The 24,914-nt window shown below is 48.6% G+C and overlaps 1 long non-coding RNA gene across 1 annotated transcript in view; it reads right to left on the reverse strand.

Annotated features, from left to right (window-relative positions):
- LOC311602769 overlaps window positions 1-20,671 on the reverse strand; it is a 70,565-nt gene extending 49,894 nt beyond the window's left edge. The window contains exon 1 of the long non-coding RNA XR_014780840.1: window positions 19,941-20,671. This is a non-coding gene — a long non-coding RNA (uncharacterized lncRNA). The remainder of the gene's footprint in view (window positions 1-19,940) is intronic.
- Window positions 20,672-24,914: the final 4,243 nt, after the last annotated feature.

The following is a 24,914-nucleotide window of genomic DNA, read 5'->3' on the forward strand; positions in this document are numbered from 1 at the left end:
GCAGATAAACATAGAGAAATGAGTGAATGAATGAATGAATGAATGAATAAGTAAATAAATAAAATAGCTCCAGGATGAGGTAGAGAAAGATTATGGTGCCCTCTTCTGGCCTGCAGGTGCAGATAGATAGATAGACAGATAAATAGAAAGAAAGAAAGAAAGAAAGAAAGAAAGAAAGGTCGATCTTCACAGACTGAGTAATTAATCAAATATTTATTAATAAATGGCTCCAGGAGGAGGAGGAGGAGGTGGAGGAGGAGGAGGAGAAAGATATCTGGTGCACTCTTCTGGCCTGCCCGTATATATATCTGCAGATAGACAAGCATAGGATAGATAGATAGATAGATAGATAGATGATAGATAGATAGATAAATAGATAGCCTGATAAATAGATAAACAAATAGACAGATAAATAAATAAATGGATAGAAAGTTAGGCAAATGAATGAATAAACAAACACACAAATAAACAAGTAAATAAAAAAACAAGTAAGTAAGTAAGTAAGTAAATAAATAAATAAATGGCCCGCCCGTCCCTCTCCCCACAGTGGCATGGGAAAACAAACAAACAAACCAAACTTCATCAAACTTCCACGGTTAGGCAGAAGGGTCGACTTCCATAGTTTTAGGTTAGGACCCGCATCCCTTGAAAGGGACAACTGGTCGACCTCCATGGTTATAGGACTCGCATCAGTTGTGTATACAGATATAAATATATATATATATTATTTTAAAAAAAAGAGTCCAGAAGGGGTGATCGCCAACCTCCAGGCAGGTCGGGTCGCGAGCGAGGCAAAATGGATAAAGCCTACCCTGCCCCCTCCAGCGGTCACACCGCTGCCACCGCCTTTGCCTCACATCCAGGCTTGGCCAGGGGCGGAGCGGGGGCGGGCAGGAAAAGGCGGCGGTGGTGAAGCAGGCAGGGGGCGCTTTCTCCCGGAGATGCGGAGGGGAAAAACAGGAACTCATCGTTCGGGAGACAGGGAGAGTGAGAGAGGGGTGGACGGGCCGCCTAGACAAACCATTGTGTCGAGAGCTGACTTTCAATAGATAACAGTGAGGAAGCTGCTCTGCAACATAGAAACCCCAACCCAGAAGCAGGTCGTCTATGATTGGTTTAGCGCCAGGTTCCACAGGAACTTGTGCTGACATGATGGGCGAGAGGGTGGCCCCCTTTCTGGCCGAGCCCTGTTTCCCGGGACGAATGGCTTTCCGCACCTGACTCCGGTCCCGACGGGCGGCGGGGAAGCCCGCCGGCCAGCCGGCGGCGACACCCCCGTGAGAGGGCGCACGCGCGACGGCGACGACGATGGACTGCCGGTAGGGACGGACGGGGACCCGGCTATCCGGGGCCAAGCAAGGCTCCTTCGGCGCTGCCTTATCGTTCTGCCTGGGCGGGATTCTAACTTAGAGGCGTTCAGTCATAATCCCACAGAAGGGGGAAAGAGGGCAAGAGTCTGAGAGAGCCACGGGAGGGAGAGAAGGACCTCACACCCACAGGCCGAATCCCTACGGGCCCCACCAACCCCCCCCTGATCCCGAGGGGACAGAGGTGACCTCCACAGGGGTCTTTAAACCTGCGCGCTGGAACGCGACAGCCAGGTACCAAGAAAGGATTGGGGAGGACACATGAAGTCCAAAAATTTACACCAATCCGACTGCCACTGACTCCTGTGTGCTGGGATTATTGGCATGTGCCACCACTGCCCGGCCTTATTTTAATTTTTTAATGTACATCATTCGCTATGAATGTGTCAGATCCCTTCTAGTGGTGTTAAAGACAGTTGTGAGCTGCCATGTGGGTGTTGGGAATCCAACCCAGGTCCTTTGGAAGAGCTGACAGTCCTCCTCACCACCGATCCATCTCTCTAGTCCCATTTGCTTTGTCTTCATGTTCTCTTTCTTTGAATTATGAGGAACCGCCACACAGGGGGGAAAGAATCTTCTGAAGTGATCTTCTCTGTTCTCTGTGTTTACCATCCCTCTAGATGGCAGGGACTTAAGTCCAATTCACAGGGGGTGGGGGGCAGGGGGGCAGAGCGGAGCGCCGGGGGCGGGGGGGGGCGGGGGGGGGTTGTGAGGAGTCTCTCACCCCAGACTTTGAAAGTACCCTTTAATTTAAAAGTGTAAAAAAAAAAAAAACCAATGTTACTACTAACACACATTTGTTTTGGAATATAATTTATGGTAGAAAGAAATGTGTGGGTTCACATACAAGCCCAAACATACACAAGAGACTGGAGAGACCAAAAGGCAGAGCAGCCGATGCCTGTTCTTTTCGTTCAGGGTACTATTTATGTGAAATGGGTTGGAGTCCTTCCTAGTCCCCTCTACCATGACCTAGAAGTGTGACTGTCTTAAGCTGAAATCAGGAAGCAGTCCATTTCTGGAAGAGGAAAGAAAGGGTTGCTATGAGTTCAAGGGCCAGCCTGGTCTACAAAGTGAGTCCAGGATGGCCAAGGCTACAGAGAGAAACCCTGTCTCGGAACCAAACAAACAAACAAACAAACAAACAAAGAAACATAAAAAAATCTTAAAAGAATCCCACACGCAGCTGCCGGTTATCATATGGTGGTGCACGCGTTTAATCCCAGCACTTGGGAAGCAGAGGCAGGTGGAACACTGTGAGTTCGAGGCCACCTTGGTCTACAAAGTGAGTCCAGGACAGTTAAGGCTACACAGAGAAACCCTGTCTGAAAAAAAATTAAAGATGAGACCACAGGAGCAACACCAGACCTCCCCCTCAGCTGGGTCGTTTCATTTTGTTTTTCTCTCTTTCTGTTCTCTTTGAGTTCTGCATTAAGTGTGCAGTGTTCTGCCTGCATCTCCACCTGCGGGCCAGGAGAGGGCGCCATGTCTCCTCATAAATGGTTGTGAGCCACCACGTGGCTGCTGGGAACTGAAGGCTATACCTTCCCAAGAGCTGCCAGTGCTCTTCAATCCTGACGCATTTTTATTTTTGTTATTTTTATTTTTTATGTTTGTGGTTTTTCGAGACAGGGGTTCTCTGTGCAACAGCTCTGGGTGTCCTGGAACTCACGGAGATCCACTGGCCTCTGCCTCCCAAGCACCGGGAGTAAAGGCGTGCGCCGCTATTTTATGTCTCTTAATGCTCTCTTTGGTTTAAATGCTGAGGTGCTGTCACACAGAAAGGAGTATAACTTATAAGAAAAATGCACGATCATCCAGATGCTGTGGCGCTCGCTTTTAGATAAAAATAATGACATGGATGGGAAAAAACAGGACAAATAAAACAACAACACAAAAATGCACATAAAATTTACTGAATCATTAATAAAGAATAAGCAATGAAACGTGGTCTTACAAACAGGCAAAAAGACAAAGAAAGAGACATATGGTTAGAGAGACCCTAAGGCAGAGTAGCCATGATTTGAGAAACTGATCATTTTATTTTCGCTAATTACAGCAGAAAACACAAATAGAATTGACTGGTCTGGAACTTTTCCTGTGTCTCAGGCAGACATATTTAGTTAATTTTGGGTTCTTTGAAAGCTAGTTTATTTGTGTAGCCTTCACACAAACACACACACACACACAAAAACCGGGGGGGGGCAAGCATGAAGGGGGAAGGAGAGAAAGAGAGAGAGAGAGAGAGAGAGAGAGAGAGAGAGAGAGAGAGAGAGAGAGAGAGAAACCCTATGTAAAATAACGTGTCTGTCTAGAATTCAGGGTGTAAAGAAGGTGAGATATCCATAGGGCCTTATGAATATCCATTCGAGTCAGAGGGAGACAGATAGACTGTGAATTCAGGTGGCTAGTCTGGCCTAAATAGTGAATTCAGAGACAATAAGGGCTACATAAAGAGACTGACCCTGTCTGTGAAAATCCAAACAAACAGCAAACAAATGAGAGTTTTCCTGTGAAACATGAAAATGCCCGACTTTCATATCAGCCAGCCATGAAGGCTTCCTGACCTCCACCTCCAAGGAGAAGTAGGGTGTAACTGGAAGATAATTAAGAGATAAACAGTCAAGCAGCAGCCTCACCCACACTTTCTGACACAAGGTCAAAGGGTAACCTTCAACTTTTGCTTTTTTTCCTTTGAAAGGAATAGGCCTTGTTCTGGCCTGTAAGTCTGTGTGTGTGTGTGTGTGTGTGTGTGTGTGTGTGTGTGTGTGTCTTTGTTTTTCCCCCAAAACAGGGTTTCTCTGTGTAGCCTTGGCTGTCCTGTCCTGGACTCGCTCTGTAGACCGGGCCTACCTCAAACTTACAAAGATCTGCCTGCCTGCCACTGCTTCCTGAATGTTGGGATTAAAGGCCTGCAGCACCATGCCCAGCTTTGTTTCTGTTCCCTGCCCCCAGTGTTCACATTTAAGTCCATCCATATGAGTCTGGTGTCTGAGAGTGGTCAGTGAGTGGCCACTCTTGAACACATAACCAAAACAAAACAAAACCAAATTATCAAACGGGAATGGCAAAAGCAGTGTAATCTTTGTTTCCAGGCCAGATTGGCCTATAGCGAAAGTTCAAAACAGCCATGGCCATGACAAACAAGCCTGTCTGGTTTGGTTGGTTGGTTGGGTATTTTTGTTTTCGTTTTTCTTTTTGTTTTTGTTTTTGAGGCAGGTTTTCTCTGTGTAGCCTTGGCTATCTTGGACTGACTTTGTAAACCAGGCTGGACTCGAACTAACAGAGATCTACCTGCATCTGCTTCCAGAGTGCTGGGATTGAATACCTGTGTGTTTTTAATTCCCTGTTACTTTATTGTTCATTCTATTTGATTTTATAAGGTAGCGCTCTCTCTCTCTCTCTCTCTCTCTCTCTCTCTCTCTGTGTGTGTGTGTGTGTGTGTGTGTGTGTAAATGACCATGTGTGGTCTGATACCCTCATCATTTATGATTGCTCATGCAAACTATGATTGAACCTTAGACTCTGATGAGTGGCTAACCCAAACCCTAACCGGCCCAACCCCTCAGGACATACAAAGTAAAGTAGAATAAGCCCAAGTGAAAGAGAGCAAAATTGACCTGCCTGACAAATCAGTTATTGGCAAATCAGTTAGGATAGGCAGCTTTGGGGAGGGAGGCTCCTTTTGAAAACACCTCACTGCTTGGGGTCCCTCCTTGGTTGTGTCTGCTGTTGCTGCCAATGCTGTTCCTGCCCAGCCCAACTTCTGGTCTCAGAATAAATACAGTGTTAGAGCAAATTAAAGCACTAGTCCAATGGTGCTAGAGATGATCTTCTCTTTCCAGCTGCTGGGTGCTGACATGACAGGCATGTATGGATTAAGTGAATGCATAATAAGAGGATGGAGCCCAGGGCTTTGGAAGCACCCTAGGCCATGGCTTCCCCTTCCCCCCTCCCCCTACCCCCAACCTTCTCTGTCCTTCTCTTTTTCTCTTTCTCTCTCTCCCTCCCTCTCTCTCTCTCTCTCTCTCTCTCGACAATTTTTGGGGTGTGGGTGGGTGGCACTTTTTGCCCAGGATGACTCCTACTTGTTAGGCATGGGCCAGCATGTTCATTACAGGGAGGAGTGGAGCCCAAGGCTTTTGAAGCAGCCTAGGTTAGGGCTTTCCCTTCCCCTCATGTGTCTGGAGCACTGAAGGTAAGGGAGGTGGAACAATCCATGGCGCCTGCTACCATGGCTACCACATAAATTTAAAGCAAATTTAATAGTGAAATAAAAATCAAATGTGTGCCTTGAATCACACACAACACTCAGGACGAAGAGGCTGGCAGATCACTGTGAGTTGGAGGCCAGCCGGGTCTACAGATTGAGTCTGGGATGGACAAGGCTACACAGAGAGACCCTGTCTTGACAAACCTAAACAAAACAAACAAACAAAAACAAAAAACCCACCAAAAACAAAAATCAAGTTTGCTAAAAAGACACATGAGCAACCCACACACAATCTGTTTATTTCCAGACATGGGCCAGCATATCCAAAGTTAATGCAGGACAGACAGAGCTTCGGATTCCCTAACCTATAGATACATAGATAGATAGACAGACAGACACACAGACACACAGACAGACAGATGGTAGTTAGGATAAGAGTCACTGGAAATCACTCGCTATCCCTCTCCAGATCAGACCTCCCTTTAATGCACAGAATTCTAACTGCTATATGTCCACTGAGTGATTGGATTAAAGGTGGGTGTGTGTGCGCGCACGAGCGAGACCACACCTGGCCTCCTTTCATTTCTTTACCTTCCATTGATCTAAGTCTGGGGTTCTAGTGGTCAGTGTGTGGCTAATCTTGAACCCATAACGCTGTCACTTTATTATATGTTTAGTTTAAAGTCAAATTCTCTGACGGTGTTCACCAAAATGAAGCCACCTTCTGGAGGGCAGATATCACGGTGGCTTACCTCACCAATACGGAAGCAGTCCTGGGACATACTTTTCAAGGTCATTTATTCTGGAGGACCAGAACTTAAACCCAATTTGCATGTGTGGAATTCTGAGGAAGTTCTCCTAATCTACACAGTACCCTCGCTGTGTGAAAAGAAAATCAACCAAATTGTTTAACTCCCTGTCTTTTAAAAAATTGTTTTTTAATTAATAAAAATATTAGAAGGAAGCCGGGCGTGATGGCGCATGACTTTAATCCCAGCACTTGGGAAGCAGAGGCAGGTGGATCGCTGTAAGTTCAAGGCCAGCCTGGTCTACAAAATGAGTCCATGACGGCCAAGGCTAACACAGAGAAACCTTGTCTTGAAAAATATATATATATTAGAAGGAAGAGAAGGAAGAGGAGGAGGAGGAGGAAAGGAAGGAAGGAAGGAAAGAGCCAGGCCTAGTGACAGCAATGCACTGATTATTTAAATTTTTCATGGCATTAGTCATAAGAAAAAAAATAAAATAAAACAGATATAATTAATTGTCCTGGCATGCACCACCAGGCCCTGCTTCCCTTAATTTCATTTATTTATTTACTTATTTATATTGGTTTTTTAAGACAGGGTTTCTCTGGGTAGCCTTGGGTGTCCTGGAACTCTGTTTTTAGACCACGCTGGTCTCAAACTCACAGAGATCCACCTACCTCTGCCTCCCAAATGCTGGGATGAATGGTGTGTGCCACCATGCTGGTCCTTTCAGCTCTTTATCTCCAAGAAAGTTTCTAGGTAGTCCTGGGAGTTCCAAACTAAGTCCATCTACACAGCAGTTTCTAAGACAGCCAGAGGGGAGGAGAGAGAGAGAGAGAGAGAGAGAGAGAGAGAGAGAGAGAGACAGAGAGAGACAGAGAGAGACAGAGAGAGACAGAGAGAGAAAGAGAGTCCATCTCCAAAAACCTTAGATAAGTAAGATACACAGACAGAAAGGCAAATGGAGGCCAAGCATCATAGTTTCCTCATGTAATCACAGCAGAGACAGGTGGACTTCTGTGTTTGGTTTTTCCAAGTACATATTTAAGTCTTTATTCAGCTATCTATCAAGGATAAACCGGTCCTTTATTTAGTGTAGTCTCCGTACCCCACGTGGAACCATTGAAATCCCTAACTAGATGAGGCCTGCCTCCAGCTCATAGAGTTTCACCTGCCTCTGCCTTCAGAGCTATGGGATTCAAGGCCTACAGGACCACACAGAGCTGGCTTATTTAAGTTCTGGTTTCAGAAGTTAAACCCAATGTGCATGTACAGAATTATAGGGAAGCCTATCTGATCTACACAGTTCCCTCGCTCCATGAAAAGACAAACCACATAAAGGCTTAACTCGCTCTCTGAAAACAAAAAAACAAAAATTAAGAGCTGGATGGAGAGGTGGCTCAGAGGTTAAAGGAGCACTGACTGCCCCTCCAGAGGTCCTGAGTTGCGTTCCCAGGAGCACACGGTGGCTCACGGCCATCTATAATTTGATCTAACTTTCTCCCCTGGCGTGCAGGCATACACGCAGGCAGATGGAGCACTGTACACATAATAATGAATAAATATTTTTAATTGAAAAAAAACTTTTAAATTAACCATAATGACAGGGGGAAAATTAGTTCAGAATCTTTCAGTAGCCAAGCGGTGGTGGCACATGCCTTTCTTTAATCCCAGCCCTTGGGAGGCAGAGACAGGTGGATTGTTGTGAGTTTGAGGCCAGCCTCGTCTACACAGCGGGTCCAAGACAGCCAAGGTTCCATAAAGGAATGCTGTCTTCAGGAAACAAAACCAAAACCAAACCAAAGGAAACAAAAAAATTTAGACCGAGGAGCTACACCAGACTTCTGAGACGGTTCCTTTCATTTTATTTACCTTTATTTCATTTCATTATTTTTTTTATTTCTTTTTTTTGGGCGGGGGCAAGGGATTCGTTTTTCATGTTAGGGTTTCTCTGTGTAGCCTTGACTGTCCTGGACTTACTTGCTTTTTTAGACCAGGCTGTCCTAAAACTTACTGCAATCCGACTGCCTCTGCCTTCTGAGTGCTGGGATTATTAGCGTGGGCCACCACCGCCCGGCCTTATTTTAATTTTTTTCTGTGCATCATTCGGTATGAATGTGTCAGATCCCTTCTAGTGGCGTTACAGACAGTTGTGAGCTTCCGTGTGGGTGTTGGGATTCCAACAGAGGTTCTTTGGAAGAGCTGCCAGTGCTCTTCACGACCGATCCATCTCTCTAGTCCCATTTGCTTTGTCTTCATGCTCTCTTTCTTTGAATTCTGAGGCACCGCCAAACAGGGGAGAAAAAAATCTTCCGAAGTGATCTTCTCTGTTCTCTGTTTACCATCCCTCTAGATGGCAGGGACTTAAATCCAATTCACACGGGGTGGGGGGCATGGGGGCGGAGCAGAGGGCCGGGGGCGGAGGGTGGGGGGGCACTTGCATGCGCGCAGGGGGCAGGAGGGTGATTGTGAGGAGCCTCTCACCCCAGACCTTGAAAGTACTCTTTAAATTAAAAGTGTAAAAAAAAAACAACATTACTACCAACACTCATTTGTTTTGGAATATAATTTATGGTAGAAAGAAATGTGTTGGTTCGCGTACAGGCCCAAACATACACAAGATACTGGAGAGACCAAAAGGTAGACCAGCCGATGCCTGTTCTTTTCGTTCAGTGTACTATTTTTGTGAAATGGGTTGGAGTCCTTCCTAGTCCCGTCTACCATGACCTAGAAGTGTGACTGTCTTAAGCTGAAATCAGGAAGCAGTCCATTTCTGGAAGAGGAAAGAAAGGGTTGCTATGAGTTCAAGGGCCAGCCTGGTCTACAAAGTGCGTCCAGGATGGCCAAGGCTACACAGAGAAACCATGTATCGAAAAACAAAAAAATACAAATGAACAAACATAAAAAAAATCTTAAAAGTATCCCTGACACATCTGCCGGGTATGGTATGGTGGTGCACGCGTTTAATCCCAGCACTCGGGAGGCAGAGGCACATGGATCGCTGTAAAATTTCAGGGCCAGCCAGACTGGTCTACAAAGCGAGTCCAGGACATCCAAGGCTAACACAGAGAGACCCTGTCTCCAAAAGACAAAAAAGAAAAAAAAAAAAAGAATCTGACATCTAAATTTTAACCAACCATTAGCTAGTTTACATCCTACAGGTGCCCATCTACCCACGGAACACGCCACATTTCCACTGAGTCCTATCTCGCTGTGGTAAAAGTGAGACCACAGGAGCAACACCAGACCTCCCCCTCAGCTGGGTCGTTTCATTTTGTTTTTCTCTCTTTCTGTTCTCTTTGAGTTCTGCATTAGGTGTGCAGTGTTCTGCCTGCATCTCCACCTGCGGGCCAGGAGAGGGCACCAGGTCTCCTCATAAATGGTTGTGAGCCACCACGTGGCTGCTGGGAACTGAAGGCTCTACCTTCCCAAGAGCAGCAGGTGCTCTTCAACCCTGACGCATTTTTATTTTTGTTATTTTTATTTTTTATGTTTGTGGTTTTTCGAGACAGGGGTTCTCTGTGCAACAGCTCTGGGTGTCCTGGAACTCACGGAGATCCACTGGCCTCTGCCTCCCAAGCACCGGGAGTAAAGGCGTGTGCTGCCGTTTTATGTTTCTTAATGCTCTCTTTGGTTTAAATGCTGAGGTGCTGTCACAGAGAAAGGAGAATAACTTATCAGAAAAATGCACCATCATCCAGACGCTGTGGCGCTCGCTTTTAGATAAAAATAATGATATCGATGGGAAAAGACAGGATGACCCCACCCCGGCCCCGCCCGTACGCCGCCCCCCAGGGCTGCCAAGGACGCGGGGAGACAGGGAAAGGGGTTGACACTTGGGTGGAGGGGTCAGGAGGAACAGGGAGAAGGAAAGATCCGCCAGGAGCCACTGGCGTGGCCAGGCGCGCGCTGCAGGGTTGAATCCTCCGGGCGGACTGCACGGACCTCATCCCATTTACCTCTTAACGCTTTCACTCCCTGTTGACCTCTCTCTTCAAAATTCTTTTCAAATTTCCCTTACGGTACTTGTTGACTATAGGTCTCCTGCCGGTATTTAGCCTTAGATGGAGTTTACCACCCGCTTTGGGCTGCATTCCCAAGCAACCCTACTCCGGGAAGACCCGGACCCGGCGCGCTGGGGGCCGCTACCGGCCTCATGCCGTCCACGGGCTGGGCCTTGATCAGAAGGATTGGGCCCCCCACAAGGGGCGCCGGGAAGTGGGTCTTTTGTACACCACATTTCCTGTGCCACGCCGAGTGGCGGGGATTCGGCACTGGGCTCTTCCCTGTTCACTCGCCATTACTGAGGGAATCCTGGTTAGTTTCTTTTCCTATGCTGACTAATATGCTTAAATTCAGCGGGTTGCCACCTCTGATCTAAGGTCGCGGAGCCAGAGGGAGAGGACACGGTGTGGCAGGAGAGGGGCGGCAGCCACGGGAAAGGGACCGAGGCCCCTTTCTTCTCCACCACCCCGCCCGCCCTCCATGACACACGTCTGAGGGGTCCGCGAGAGAAAGAGCAAGAAGATCGAAGGGAAGAGCGCGGAGGTGGAGGCGGCGGCGAAGCAGGAACACGAGCTGGCGACCTCGCTTTGGCGAGTGGCTGGGGTCCCAGGGCACGCAACGTGGCACGGAGACGGGGCCGACACGCGCAGCCTCTACCTGACCCCATCCCCCGGGGAGCGCTTGCATCAGCAAAGGGATAGACTGTGGCGTCCTGCAGGACCCTCACTGGAGGGGGACAACCCCCGGGCAGAGGAAAGACGGAGAAGGTGGCGGGGCCGGTCCAGGGAGCACAGACCGATGGCGCAGCCTCGGCACGGGCTCGGCCAACCTTACGGACTCGGGCGGCATGACAATGCTCCCAGATGGCTAAGGGGTGCGTGGGGCGGGAACCCAAACCCGGGGACCGGCGTGGCCGCATGAGATGTCGGGCAGACACGGTGGCAGAAGACGAAGGAGAACGCAGAGGGCCGAGATCCGGACCCTGATGACTCCAAGGGTACGACGACCCCGCCTAGAGAGGTCTAACCTGGACCACGACCTCCATCACCGCCAACGCGTGACCGCTCACACTGCCACACGGCCGTCAACACAGACACCGGGGACATGGGAAGACCGCCAGCGACCCCCCTTCCTTTCCCACCACCTTGCCTCTCGAAGCTTTGCGGCCTTTCTTCACGCTCTCCTCTGCACGGAGGCCGGAAAGCGGCGATGGCGGCACGCCGACAACCACCCCACACGTCTGAACTTCTGCGGACGGAGGGCCCGGAGTCGGGGACCCTGCAAACAAACCCACAGCCACGCGAACCCACCCCTCAGAGACGGACACCGAAGGGGTTTTGCGATTGATTGTCAAGCAACACTCAGACAGGCGTATCCCTGGGAGGAACCCAGGGCCGCAAGTGCGTTCGAAGTGTCAATGATAAATGTGTCCTGCAATTCACATTAATTCTCGCAGCTAGCTGTGTTCTTCATCGCCGCACGAGCCGAGTGATCCACCGCTAAGAATCGTACGAGTTTTTCGTAGGGCATGTGGGAGAGACGGGAGTCCCTCGCTCACATCACAGTGCCCCGCCCCCCACACCGGGAGAGAGGGCTCGCCTCGGGCCGGCCAGCAAGAGCAAAACAGAAGGAACACGAACTCTGGGGGATGGGTCGGTTAGACGGAACGGGAAAAGAACCACACACACACACAGCAACACGGGACCCGCCCAGCGAACACGGTCGAGGCGCCCATGACTCGGGAAGCCAGGACGGCAAGCCAGGCACAGCTGCAAGAGGCCCACGGACGCCCAAAGGGGAGGCTCCCACCCCAACCCGCAACCACGGCCTGGGGAGCGTCCCTGGAAGGCTGAAAGCGGGCAAGAGTCTGAGAGAGCCGCTGGAGGGATAGAGGGACCTCACACACCCCCAGGCCGACTCCCTACGGGCCCCGCCGCCTCCCCCCTACCCTGGGGGCAGAGAGGCGATTTCCACGGGGTCTTTAAACCTGCGCACCTGAACGCGACAGCCAGGTACTCGAAAAGGTTCGGGGAGGACACTCGAGGTCAGAAAAGCCAGGAGGAGATGGATGCCTGACCCACCGCGGCCATCGCCGACCGCATGCAACACACTCCAGGCTCGGTAAAGCCGGAGCCACCGCATAGGCGGCCGAGATGAGACGCGAAAGCGCCCCCCACCACAACCATGACATAGACTGGCACCACCGCCACGGGAGGAGACGAGCCGGACGGGAAAAAGGGGCTGCCCGCGGGTCGCGGCAGGCACCTAGCATGTGTGGTCGGCCACCCCAGGGAAGAAGCAGAAGGAGCGAAGAGATGGGAGAGGATTGTGAGAGAGGGCCGGGAATGGCAAGGGCTGCCCACCCCACAACAGACGGCAACGTGCCCCGCCTCCTCACCATCCTCTACCTCTTTCCTCTTCCCTCCTTCTTTCAACCCAGAGGACCGAACGACCAAGACCGACCACATGCGGCAGCAGCCAATGCGACCTGGGACACGCGCCTCCCGGCGGGGAGAAACAAAGACGGACGGACGAACGGACAGACGGGCATGGCCAGCCGACCGGCCCCTCTCCTTAATGATCCTTCTGCAGGTTCACCTACGAAAACTTTGTTACGACTTTTACTTCCTCTAGATAGTCAAGTTCGAACATCTTCTCAGCGCTCCGCCAGGGCCTTGGGCCGACCCCGATGGGGCCGATCCGAGGGCCTCACTAAACCGGCCAATCGGTAGTAGCGACAGGCAGTGTGTACAAAGGGCAGGGACTTAATCAATGCAAGCTTATGACCCACACTTACTGGGAATTCCTCGTTCATGGGGAATAATTGCAATCCCTGATCCCTGTCACAAATGGGGTTCAACGGGTTACCCGTGCCTGCCAGCTTAGGGTAGGAACACACTGAGCCAGAGAGTGTAGCTCGCATGCAGCCCCGGACATCTAAGGGCATCACAGACTTATTATTGCTCAATCTCTGGTGGCTGAACGCCACTTGTCCCTCTAAGAAGTTGGGGGACGCCGACCGCTTGGGGGTTGCGTAACTAGTTAGCATGCCAGAGTCTCGTTTGTTATCAGAATTAACCAGAAAAATCGCTCCACCAACTAAGAACGGCCATGCACCACCACCCATGGAATCAAGAAAGAGCTATCAATCTGTCAATCCTGTCCATGTCCGGGCCGGGTAAGGTTTCATGTGTTGAGTCAAATTAAGCCGCAGGCTCCACTCCTGGTGGTGCCCTTCCATCAATTCCTTTAAGTTTCAGCTTTGCAACCATACTCCCCCTGGAACCCAAAGAATTTGGTTTCCGGGAAGCTGCCCGGCAGGTCATGGGAATACCATTTCATTTTGAGTAATGTTCTCTTTGGTTTAAATGCTGAGGCGCTGTCACGCAGAAAAGAGTGTAATTTATGAGAACAACACAACATCATCCAGGCGCAGTGGTGCTCTGTGGATGATACCATCGCAAGGGCAATATTGGCCCAATCCCTCCAGTACTGGCACCGGCCATAGAGAGGGGGGCGAGGCTCTCCCGCTCCACTGGGCAGGTGTAAGAACCAAGTTTTGGGGTTTTGTTCTGTTTTGTTTCTGTCTCCCACTACCACCACCCCCACACCCTCGGCCCAGAGACAGGGTTTCTCTGTGTAGCGTTGGCTGCCCAGTCTGGGGCTCCTTTTGTAGACCAGGCTGGCCTTAAACTCACAGCGATCTGCCTGCCTCTGCCTCCAGAGTGCTGGGATTAAAGGCCTGCACCACCATGCCATGCCTGGCTTTGTTTTTGGTTTTGTTTTCCTTTGCCTTTCACCCAGCACTTGGGAGACAGAGGCGAGAGAATCACTTGCACTTGCATGTCCAAGACAGGCAAGGCTACATGAGAAACCTTGTCTGGAAACAAACAAGCAAGCAAGCAAGCAAGCAAGCAAACAAAAAACAATTTCTTTAACCCAAGAAAAGTTCTAGTTCCAAACTTGGTCAGTATACACAGCGATTTTCAAGACAGAGAGGAATATAGAGAGAGACTCTGTCTCCAAAATAATTTAAACACTGTGTAAGTAGATAAGTAAGTAAGTAAATACATCGATGATAGATTGATCGATAGATAGATAGATAGATAGATAGATAGATAGATAGATAGATAGATAGGATTAAGGGTGTGTGCCACCATGCCTGGCTAAATATTTAATTTTTTACTCAAATATTTTAAAAGATTATACTAGTCATTTATTTAGTGTATTCTCCGTACTATACTAATACATAAATACACAGATGTTAGATACATACACACATACACCCATAGATACATAGATAGATATAGAGAGAGATACAGAGATAGAAAGATAATACACACAGAGACAGACAAATGGAGGCCAATCCTCATAGTTCCCTCATTTGATCACCACAGAGTCAGGCAGCCTGGTCTAGGGAGTGCCAGCTACCTTCTAATGTTTATTAGTCATCATTCAGTACTTAATCTATTTATTAGCAATGCAGTAGTGACTCTATAACCAGCACAGAAAATGTGATTCTATATCCAGCACAAGAAGGTGGGGGGGAGAAAGAGAGAGAGAGATCTTGACTAAAAGAAAAAACTGGCCGGGCGTGGTAGCACACACCTTTAATCCTAGCACTCGGGAGGCAGAGGCAGGTGGATCGCTGTGAGTTCGAGGCCAGCCTGGTCTACAAAGCGAATCCAGGACAGCCAAGGCTACACAGAGAGACCCTGCCTCAAAAAAAAATCCAAAAATAAATAAATGAATAAATAAATAAATAAATAAATGGGAAAAAATGGAACCAAAATCGAGAAAAAGGAAAGCATTTTCTCTGTACGTAAGCAATTCTAAGTTGTTATACCATTCCTTCTATGTACTTTGGGTTAAACTTTGTGTTCCTAAGAAAAGTGTCCGTTTTCAAAGAATAGCCAAATGGCTCTTATGTGTGGTGCCTGATTTTCAAACTTTTCAAAAAGCAAGGCATGCCTGCCTGCCTTCCTTGAATTCCCAGCACCCCGGAGGTAGAGGCAGACAGATCACTGTGAGTTCGAGGCCAGCCGGTCAGCCAGCCAGCCTGCCTGCCTGCTTGCCTGTATGTCTGTCTGTCTGTGTCAAACCAAACCAAAGGAAACCAAGTAGCAGGGCCTGCCATGCATCTGGGCCATAGGAGGACAATGAAGCCTCAATGGGTTGTATATAGACCATGATGAGTTTGGGGATAGGAAACTATGATTGGAAGGCATGGTAGGAAATTAAAAATCGATTAAATTGAGAGCCCTGCCCCTCCGCAAACCTAATGGAACAAACAGTCAGTCAGTCTTGAAACCCTCAGGCAGCGAGTGTCTAAGCCAACTGTACACTTTCATCCATCGGGAGTGTGCTTGGTTAAAAGAAACTGAGAAAAGAAAAAGAAAAACAAAGATGGGTGGGGGCTGGAGAGAGACGGCTCAGTGGTTAAGAGCACTGTCTGCTCAATTCTCAGCTCCCACATGGCAGCTTCCACCTGTCTGTCTTTAACTCCAGGTCTAAGGTTATCTGACACTTTCATGCCTGCCTTGTTCTCAGAAGTCGGAAGCAATTTTGGAGGTGCATCACAGTACAGGATCACCTCCAAGAAAGCCCACATGGCTAATGAGCTCCTTGAACAAGATGGCCCTCGGCATGCCTGGCAGTTGTGCGCAGCCGAGCCAAAGAGTTTCTCATTCATGAAATAAAATAAAATACAAAAACCAAACCCTAGCCCTGAAATGATGATGTGGCTGGTGTGCCTGAAACAAAAATATAGGTATGTGACCCAACAGGAACAGGAACAGGAACAGGTCTCTCTCAACACCAGGAGGACTTAACCTATCTTGGTCTCCACTGGTAAAGATCCACCCCACCCCCCCTCGTAATCAAAATGAGAGCTATAAATGGGGCAGCTCTCTCCACACATCTTGTGCCTTAAGACAGTGGAAAGTCTAGCCAGCACTCAGTCTGGAGGCAGAGGCAGGTCGATCTCCATGAGCCTGGTCTACAGAGTGACTTCCAGGAGCTGTCACACAGAGGAAACCTCTGTCTTGAACCCTCCCACCCCCCACCCCTCCTAAAAGGGTGGAAAAATCACTTTTCTTCAGGAAGAAGTGGACACTAACCAGTCTGCAAAGAGGTGTGTGTGTGTGTTTGAGGGGTGGGGTGGGTGTTCCTCTTTACTTATGAAAGAAACAGTGAGTCAAGCAAAGCCTTCCTTTGATTTTTATCCTCACATTGTGGGATTACATTGCTAGAGGAAGACTAGAGGAGTCAGAGGTGGTTCTTTCTAAGTAAACATTAGAGACCATATCTTCAACTGGAGCGAGTGAGGGTTTGTTGTTGTTGTTATTGTTGTTGTTGTTGTTGTTGTTGTTGTTTTCCTTTTCTTGGGGGGGCGAGTTCTAAAACATTCCCTCTGAAAGCAAACTGAACTCATGCACCAGGAGAATCATGTCTCAGCAGTTAAGAGTACCGGGTGTTCTGACACACGCCTCGTGAGTACCAGTAGTCCACAGATGCACGCACAGCCAGACAAGCTGAGAAACAAATAAATACCTGGAAACTAATTCTTTATCCATTTATTCACATTATTTTATTGAGTCAGGGTTAGTGAAAGAGGGCTGGGAGGTAGGGAGAGTACCAGCTATGGGTCAGGAGGGGAGGGTTGTCTTCTTATGCTGTGAGGATGAAGTTTCATATGTCGGTCCAGATGGGCTGGCTATTTTCTCCAAGAAGAATCTTCCTTCTGGCCTCTCCCTCCTACATGGAGGCAAGAAAGCAAGCAGAGAAAACAGCTGTCAAGTTGGGACCCATAAAGCAAGTGTCCATTCCACAAATGCGGACAGGAAGGAGAGAGAGAGAGAGAGAGAGAGAGAGAGAGAGAGAGAGAGAGAGAGAGGTGGGGGAGGGGGGAGAGATCTGCATCTAACACACAAAGTTTTAGGTAACACAATGCTTCCCAATGTCTCCTCCCTATTTCTCTTCCCCACCTCCAGCAAATGACATCACCTCCCCCCCCCACACACACAGTAATGGGTGGGAGCGCGCATCTGTGATCAGACCTGGAACAAAACAGAAAACTATGGTAGTCTGCCATTTTTGGAGTTAACACTGGACCTCTCTTCAAGGCGATCTGGTGTCTTCTTCTGGCCTTCAGATAAACATAGAGAAAGTAATGAATGAATGAATGAATGAATGAATAAGTAAATAAATAAAATAGCTCCTGGAGGAGGTAGAGAAAGATTATGGTGCCCTCTTCTTGCCTGCAGGTGCAGATAGATAGATAGATAGACAGATAAATAGAAAGAAAGAAAGAAGGAAGGAAAGAAAGTTCGATCTTCACAGACTGAGTAATTAACCACATATTTATTGATAAATGGCTCCAGGAGGAGGAGGAGGAGGAGGTGAAGGAGGAGGAGGAGAAACATATCTGGTGCACTCTTCTGGCCGGCCCTATATATATATCTGCAGATAGACAAGCGTAGGATAGATAGATTGATAGATAGATAGATAGATAAACAAATAGATAGCTTGATAAATAGATAAACAGATAAATAAATAAATGGATAGAAAGATAGGCAAATGAATGAATAAACAAACACACAAATAAACAAGTAAATAAATAAACAAATAAGTAAATAAATTAATTAATAGCCCACCGGTCCCCCTCCCCCCAGTGGCATGGGAAAACAAACAAACAAACCAAACTTCATCAAAGTTCCGTGGTTAGGCAGAAGGGACAACTGGTCGACTTCCATAGTTTTAGGTTAGGACCCGCATCCCTTGAAAGGGACAACTGGTCGACCTCCATGGTTATAGGACTCGCATCAGTTGTGTATATATATATATATATATATATATATATATATATATATATATAATTTAAAAAAAAAAAAAAAGAGTCCAGAAGGGACATCTGGTCGACCTGAGGTGTCCCAAATGAGAGCACACGACTCCCCGCGTGGGACTACTCGTCTACCCGGTCTCTGGGGAGAAGGGCGGTGTGATCCCCAACCTCCAGGCGGGCCGGGGCACGAGCAAGGTAAAATGGATAAAGCCTACCCCGCCCCCCCCCCAGCGGTCACACCGCTACCACCGCCTTCACCTCACACCCCGGCTTGGCCAGGGTTGGAGTGGGGTCGGGCAGGAAGAGGCGGCTGAGGCGACGCGGGCAGGGGTCGCTTTCTCCCGGAGATGCGGAGGGGAAAAACGGGAACCCGTCATTCGGGAGACAGGGGGAGTGAGAGTGGGGCGGACGGGCAGGCGAGACAAACCCTTGTGTCCAGGGCTGACTTTCAGTAGATAACAGCAAGGGAGCTTCTCTGCAACATAGAAACCCCAACCCAGAAGCAGGTCGTATATGATTGGTTTAGCGCCAGGTTCCACAGGAACTTGCACTGATGTGACAGGCGAGAGGGTGGCCCCCTTTCCAGCTGCGCCCCGTTTCCCGGGACGAATGGCTCTCCGCACCAGACCCCGGTCCCAACGTGCGGCGGGGAAGACCGCCGGCCGGCCGTTGGCGACACCCCCGGGAGAGGGCGCACATGCGACATCGTCGACGAAGGACCGCCAGTGGGGACGGACGGGGACCCGGCTATCCGGAGCCAACTGAGGCTACCTCGGCGCTGCCATATCATTCTGCCTGGGCGGGATTATAACTTAGAGCGTTCAGTCATAATCCCACAGAAGGGGGAAAGAGGGCAAGAGTCTGAGAGAGCCACGGGAGGGAGAGAAGGACCTCACACCCACAGGCCGACGCCCTACAGGCCCCGCCGACCCCCTCCCCTCCCGTGGGCTGAGAGGTGACCTCCCCAGGGGTCTTTAAACCTGCGCGCCGGAACGCAACAGCCAGGTACCCGGAAAGGTTCGGGGAGGACACGCAAGGTCAGAAAGCCCGGGAGGGGAGGGATGCTGGACCCATCGTGGCCATCTCTGACCACATGCGACACGCTCTGGGCGCGGTAAAGCCAGAGTCGAGGCATAGACGGCTGAGATGAGACAGGACAGCGCCCCCCACCACAACCACGACATAGACACGCACCACCGCCATGGGTGGTGACGAGCAGGATGAGAAAGAGGGGCGGCCCACGGGTCGCAGCAGGAAATGAGTGGGCGGGGTTGGTTACCCAGGGGAAGAAGCAGAAAGAGAAAAGAGAAGGCAGACGAGCACTAGAGCTGGACGGGAACGGCAAGGGCTTCTGCCCCCACAACAGATGGCAACGCGCCCCGCCTCCTCACCATCCTCTTTCCTCTTTCCCTTCCTTTCAAATCACAGAGGACCGACCAACCAACCATGCACACGGCAGCAGGAGATGCAACCCGGGACACGCGCCTCCCGGCGAGGAGTGACAAAGACAGACAGACTGATGGACACGGCCTGCCGACCTGTGCCTCTCCTTAATGATCCTTCTGCATGTTCACCTACGGAAACCTTGTTATGACTTTTACTTCCTCTAGATAGTCAAGTTCGACCGCCTTCTCAGCGCTCCGCCAGGGCCTTGGGCCGACCCGGGCGGGTCCGATCCGAGGGCCTCACTAAACCATCCAATCGGTAGTAGCGACGGGCAGTGTGTACAAAGGGCAGCGACTTAATCAACGCAAGCTTATGACCTGCACTTACTGGGAATTCCTCGTTCATGGGAAATAATTGCAATCCCCGATCCCCATCACGAATGGGGTTCAACGGGTTACCCACGCCTGCCAGCTTAGGGTAGGCACACGCTGAGCCAGTCAGTGTAGCTTGCATGCAGCCCCGGACATCTAAGGGCATCACAGACCTGTCATTGCTCAATCTTGGGTGGCTGAACGCCACTTGTCCCTCTAAGAAGTTGGGGGACCCCGACCACTCAGGGGTCGCGTAACTAGTTAGCATGCCAGAGTCTCGTTCGTTATCGGAATTAACCAGACAAATCGCTCCACCAACTAAGAACGGCCATGCACCACCACCCTCGGAATCGAGAAAGAGCTATCAATCTGTCAATCCTGTTCGTGTCCAGGCCAGGTAAGGTTTCCCGTGTTTAGTCAAATTAAGCCGCAGGCTCCACTACTGGTGGTGCCCTTCCATCAATTCCTTTAAGTTTCAGCTTTGCAACCATACTCCCTCCGGAACCCAAAGACTTTGGTTTCCCGGAAGCTGCCTGGCAGGTCATGGGAATACCGCCGCCACATCGCCAGTCGGGATCATTTATGGTCAGAACTACAAAGGTATCTGATCGTCTTCGAACCTCCGACTTTCGTTCTTGATTAATGAAAACATTCTTGGCAAATGCTTTTGCTCTGGTGCTTCTTGTGCCAGTCCAAGAATTTCACCTCTAACGGTGCAATATGAATGTCCCCGGCCTTCCCTCTTAATCATTGCCTCAGTTCTGACTTTTGGAAGAGCAGCCAGTGCTTTTAACCCCTCCTGAGGCATTTTTTACTTTTATTTCGTTTCTTTTTATTTCTTTTTGTAGTTTTTCGAGACAGGGTTTCACTGTGTAACAGCTCTGACTGCCCTGGAGCTCACGCCTGCCTCTGCCTCCCCCGTTCTAAGACAACAGGCATGCATGCTCCAGAACCACCTGGCTCCATTTCATTTTGCATAATGCTCTCTTTTGTTTATATGCTGAGGTGCTGTCACACAGAACAGAGTGTAATTTATGAGAAGAACACACCATAATTCGGGTGCTGTGCTGCTCCCTGGATGATACCATCGTAATTGTAATATTGGCCCCGCCCCTCCAGTACTGTCATGAGCCCTGGCAGAGGTGGGCGGTGCTCTCCATCTCTACCAGGCGGGTGTGACAGCCAAGTTTTGGTGTTTTGTTTTGTTTTGTTTTGTTTCTGTCTCCTACTACCACCACCCCCACACCCTCCGCCCAGAGACAGGGTTTCTCTGTGTAGCATTGGCTATCCAGTCATGGGCTCCCTTTGTAGACCAGGCTGGCCTTAAACTCACAGCGATCTGCCTGCCTCTGCCTCCTGAATGCTGGGATAAAAGTCCTGCACCACCATGCCATGCCTGGCTTTGTTTTTGGTTTGTTTTACTTTGCCTTTAATCCCAGCACTTGGGAGACAGAGGCGAGAGAATCACTTGCACTTGCAAGTCCAGGACAAGCAAGGCTACGTGAGAAACCTTGTCTGGAAACAAACAAACAAGCAAGCAAGCAAGCAAGCAAACAAACAAAAAACTACAATTTCTTTAACCCAAGAAAAGTTCTAGTTCCAAACTAAGTCAGTATATACAGCGATTTTCAAGACAGACAGGAATACATAGAAAGACTCTGTCTCCAAAATAATTTAAACACTGTGTAAGTTGATAAATAAGTAAGTAAATACATCGATGATAGATAGATAGATAGATAGATAGATAGATAGATAGATAGGATTAAAGGCGTGTGCCACCATGCCTGGCTAAATATTTAATTCTTTACTCAAACATTTTAAAAGATTAAACTAGTCCTTTATTTAATGTATTCTCCATACTATACTAATACATAAATACATAGATGTTAGATACATACATACAGACAGACATAGATAGAGAGATAGAGAGATAGAGAGATAGATAGAGAGATAATAGACACACAGACAGAAAAATGGATACCAATCCCCATAGTTCCCTCATTTGATCACAGCAGAATCAGGCCGACTCGTCTAGGTAGTGCCAGCTACCTTCTAATGTTTATTAGTCATCAGTGAGTATTGAATCTATTTATTAGCAATGCAGAAGTGACTCTATAACCAGCCCAGAAAATCAATGTGATTCTATACCCAGCACGAGAATTTGGGAGGTAGAGAGAGAGAGAGAGAGAGAGAGAGAGAGAGAGAGAGAGAGAGAGAGAGAGAATTGTGTGAGGAGGCTCTCTCTCCTGATATAGAAACTATACCCATCCTTTCAATAAAAAAGAGAAGAAGAAAAAATAAAGTAAATAACCAAGCAACCAACAAACAAATAACAACAACAACAACAACAAAAGACCACTACAAGCAGTCATTTTTTTGTAATATAATTTACAGTGGAAAGAATGTGTGCGTTCACATACAGGCTCAAACATGAACAGGAGACCAATGAGACCAAAAGACAGAGCAGCCGATGTCTGTTCTTAACGTTCAGGGTACTATTTATGTGAAATGGTTTGGGGTCCTTCGTAGACCCCTCTATCATGACCTAGAAGTGACAGACTTAAGGTGACATCATGAAGCAGTCCATTTCTTGAAGAGAAAAGAAATGGGTGCTGGGATTGAGATAGGTAGGAAGGAAAGAAGGAAGAACGGGATCAAAAACCAATCTCAGCACGTCAGAGGCGGTGGTCATAGCTATAGACTGTGACTGATCACTCAGCTGAGGATTAATTTTTAACACCCGTGAATGCTCGTGCTTGCGCGCGCGTGCACGCACGCATGCAAACACACACACACACACACACACACACACACACACACACGATGAAACAAGAAAAGCTCCGATGAGTGCAGTTACAAAGACAATATCGGTTGTTTTGTTATTTATCTTCAAATATGTGTGTTTATTCGCATGCATGCTAGGGTGAATATAAGTATTAGAAGAATCACATGTGTACACTTTAACAAACCATTTCTAGTTTAGATCCTCGTGGTCCCCTTCTACCCATGGAACACGCCAGATTTCCATTGAGCCCTATCTAAAAATGAGCCCTCTCTTAAAAATGAGACCATAGGAACAACACCAGTCCTAACTCTTGCTGGGGCCTTTCATTTTGTTTTTCTCTCTCTGTTTCAGATTGATTCCTGGATTAAGAGTGGAGTGTTCTCCTTGCCTCTCAGGACCATCGGAAGAGCAGCCAGTGCTTTTAACTCCTCCTGAGGAATTTTTTACTTTTATTTTGTTTCTTTTTATTTCTTTTTGTGTTTTTTCGAGACAGGGTTTCTCTGTGTAACAGCTCTGACTGCCCTGGAGGTCATGCCTGCCTCTGCCACCCAAGTTCTGAGACTACAGGCATACATGCACCTCCACCGACCGGCTCCATTTCATTTTGCGTAATGCTTCTTTGGTTTAAATGCTGAGGTGCTGTCACACAGAAAAGAGTGTAATTTATGAGAACAACACACCATCACCCGGGCACTGTGGTGCTCACTGGATGATACCATGGCAAGGGCAATATTGGCCTCACCCCTCCAGTACTGGCCCCCGCCATGGCAGAGGTGGGCGGTGCTCTCCCTCCCCACCTGGCAGGTGTAACAGCCAAGTTTTGGTGTTTTGTTTTGTTTCGTTTCTGTCTCCCACTACCACCTCCCCCACACACTCCACCCTGAGACAGGGTTTCTCCGTGTAGCATTGGCTGTCCTGTCCTGGGCTCTCTTTATAGAACAGACTGGCCTTAAACTCACAGCGATCTGCCTGCCTCTGCCTCGCAAGTGCTGGGATTAAAGGTGTAGCCAGACGGTGATGGCACATGCCTTTTTTTAATCCCAGCACTCGAGAGGTAGAGACAGGTGGACTGTAGTGAGTTTGAGGCCAGCCTCATCTACACAGCGGGTCCAGGACAGCCAAGGTTCCATAAACAAACGCTGTCTTCAGGAACCAACACCAAAACCAAACCAAAAGAAACAAAAAAATTTAGACTGAGGAGTTACACCAGACCTCTGAGATGGTTCATTTCATTTTATTTACCTTTATTTCATTTCATTATTTTTTTATTTCTTTCTTTTGGGCGGGGGCAAGGGATTCATTTTTCACGTTAGGGTTTCTCTGTGTAGCCTTGACTGTCCTGGACTTACTTACTTTGGTAGACCACGCTGTCCTAAAATTTACGGCAATCCCACTGCCTCTGCCTCCCAAGTGCTGGGATTATTGGCATTCGCCACCACCGCCCGGCCTTATTTTAATTTTTTTCTGTGCATCATTCAGTATGAATGTGTTAGATCCCTTCTAGTGTTGTTACAGACAGTTTTGAGCTGCCGTGTGGGTGTTGGGAATCCAACCCAGGTCCTTTGGAAGAGCCGACAGTGCACCTCACCACCGATCCATCTCTCTAGTCCCATTTGCTTTGTCTTCATGCTCTCTTTCTTTGAATTCTGAGGCACCACAACTCAGGGGGGAAAAACATTTCCGAAGTGATCTTCTCTGTTCTCTGTGTTTACCATCCCTTTAGATGGCAGGGACTTAAATCCAATTCACACGGGGTGGGGGCAGAACAGACGGTCGCGTGCACGGTGGGCAAGGGGTGCAGGGCGGAAGAGGGGCACTTGCAGGCACACGAGGGGACGGGGGGGGGGATTGTGAGGAGCCTCTCACCCCTGACCTAGAAAGTACCCTTTAAATTAAAAGTGTAAAAAAAACCGTACTACAAACACACATTTGTTTTGGAATATAATTTATGGTAGAAAGAATTGTGTGGGTTCGCATACAAGCCCAAACATACACAAGAGACTGGATAGATCAAAAGGCAGAGCAGCCGATGCTTGTTCTTTTCGTTCAGGGTACTATTTATGTGAAATGGGTTGGAGTCCTTCGTAGTCCCCTCTACAATGACCTAGAAGTGTGACTGTCTTAAGTTGAAATCAGGAAGCAGTCCATTTCTGGAAAAGGAAAGAAAGGGTTGTTATGAGTTCAAGGTCCAGCCT

Source organism: Acomys minous (assembly GCF_964271855.1).
Source record: "Acomys minous genome assembly, chromosome: 8".
NCBI classification, from domain to species: domain Eukaryota; kingdom Metazoa; phylum Chordata; class Mammalia; order Rodentia; family Muridae; genus Acomys; species Acomys minous.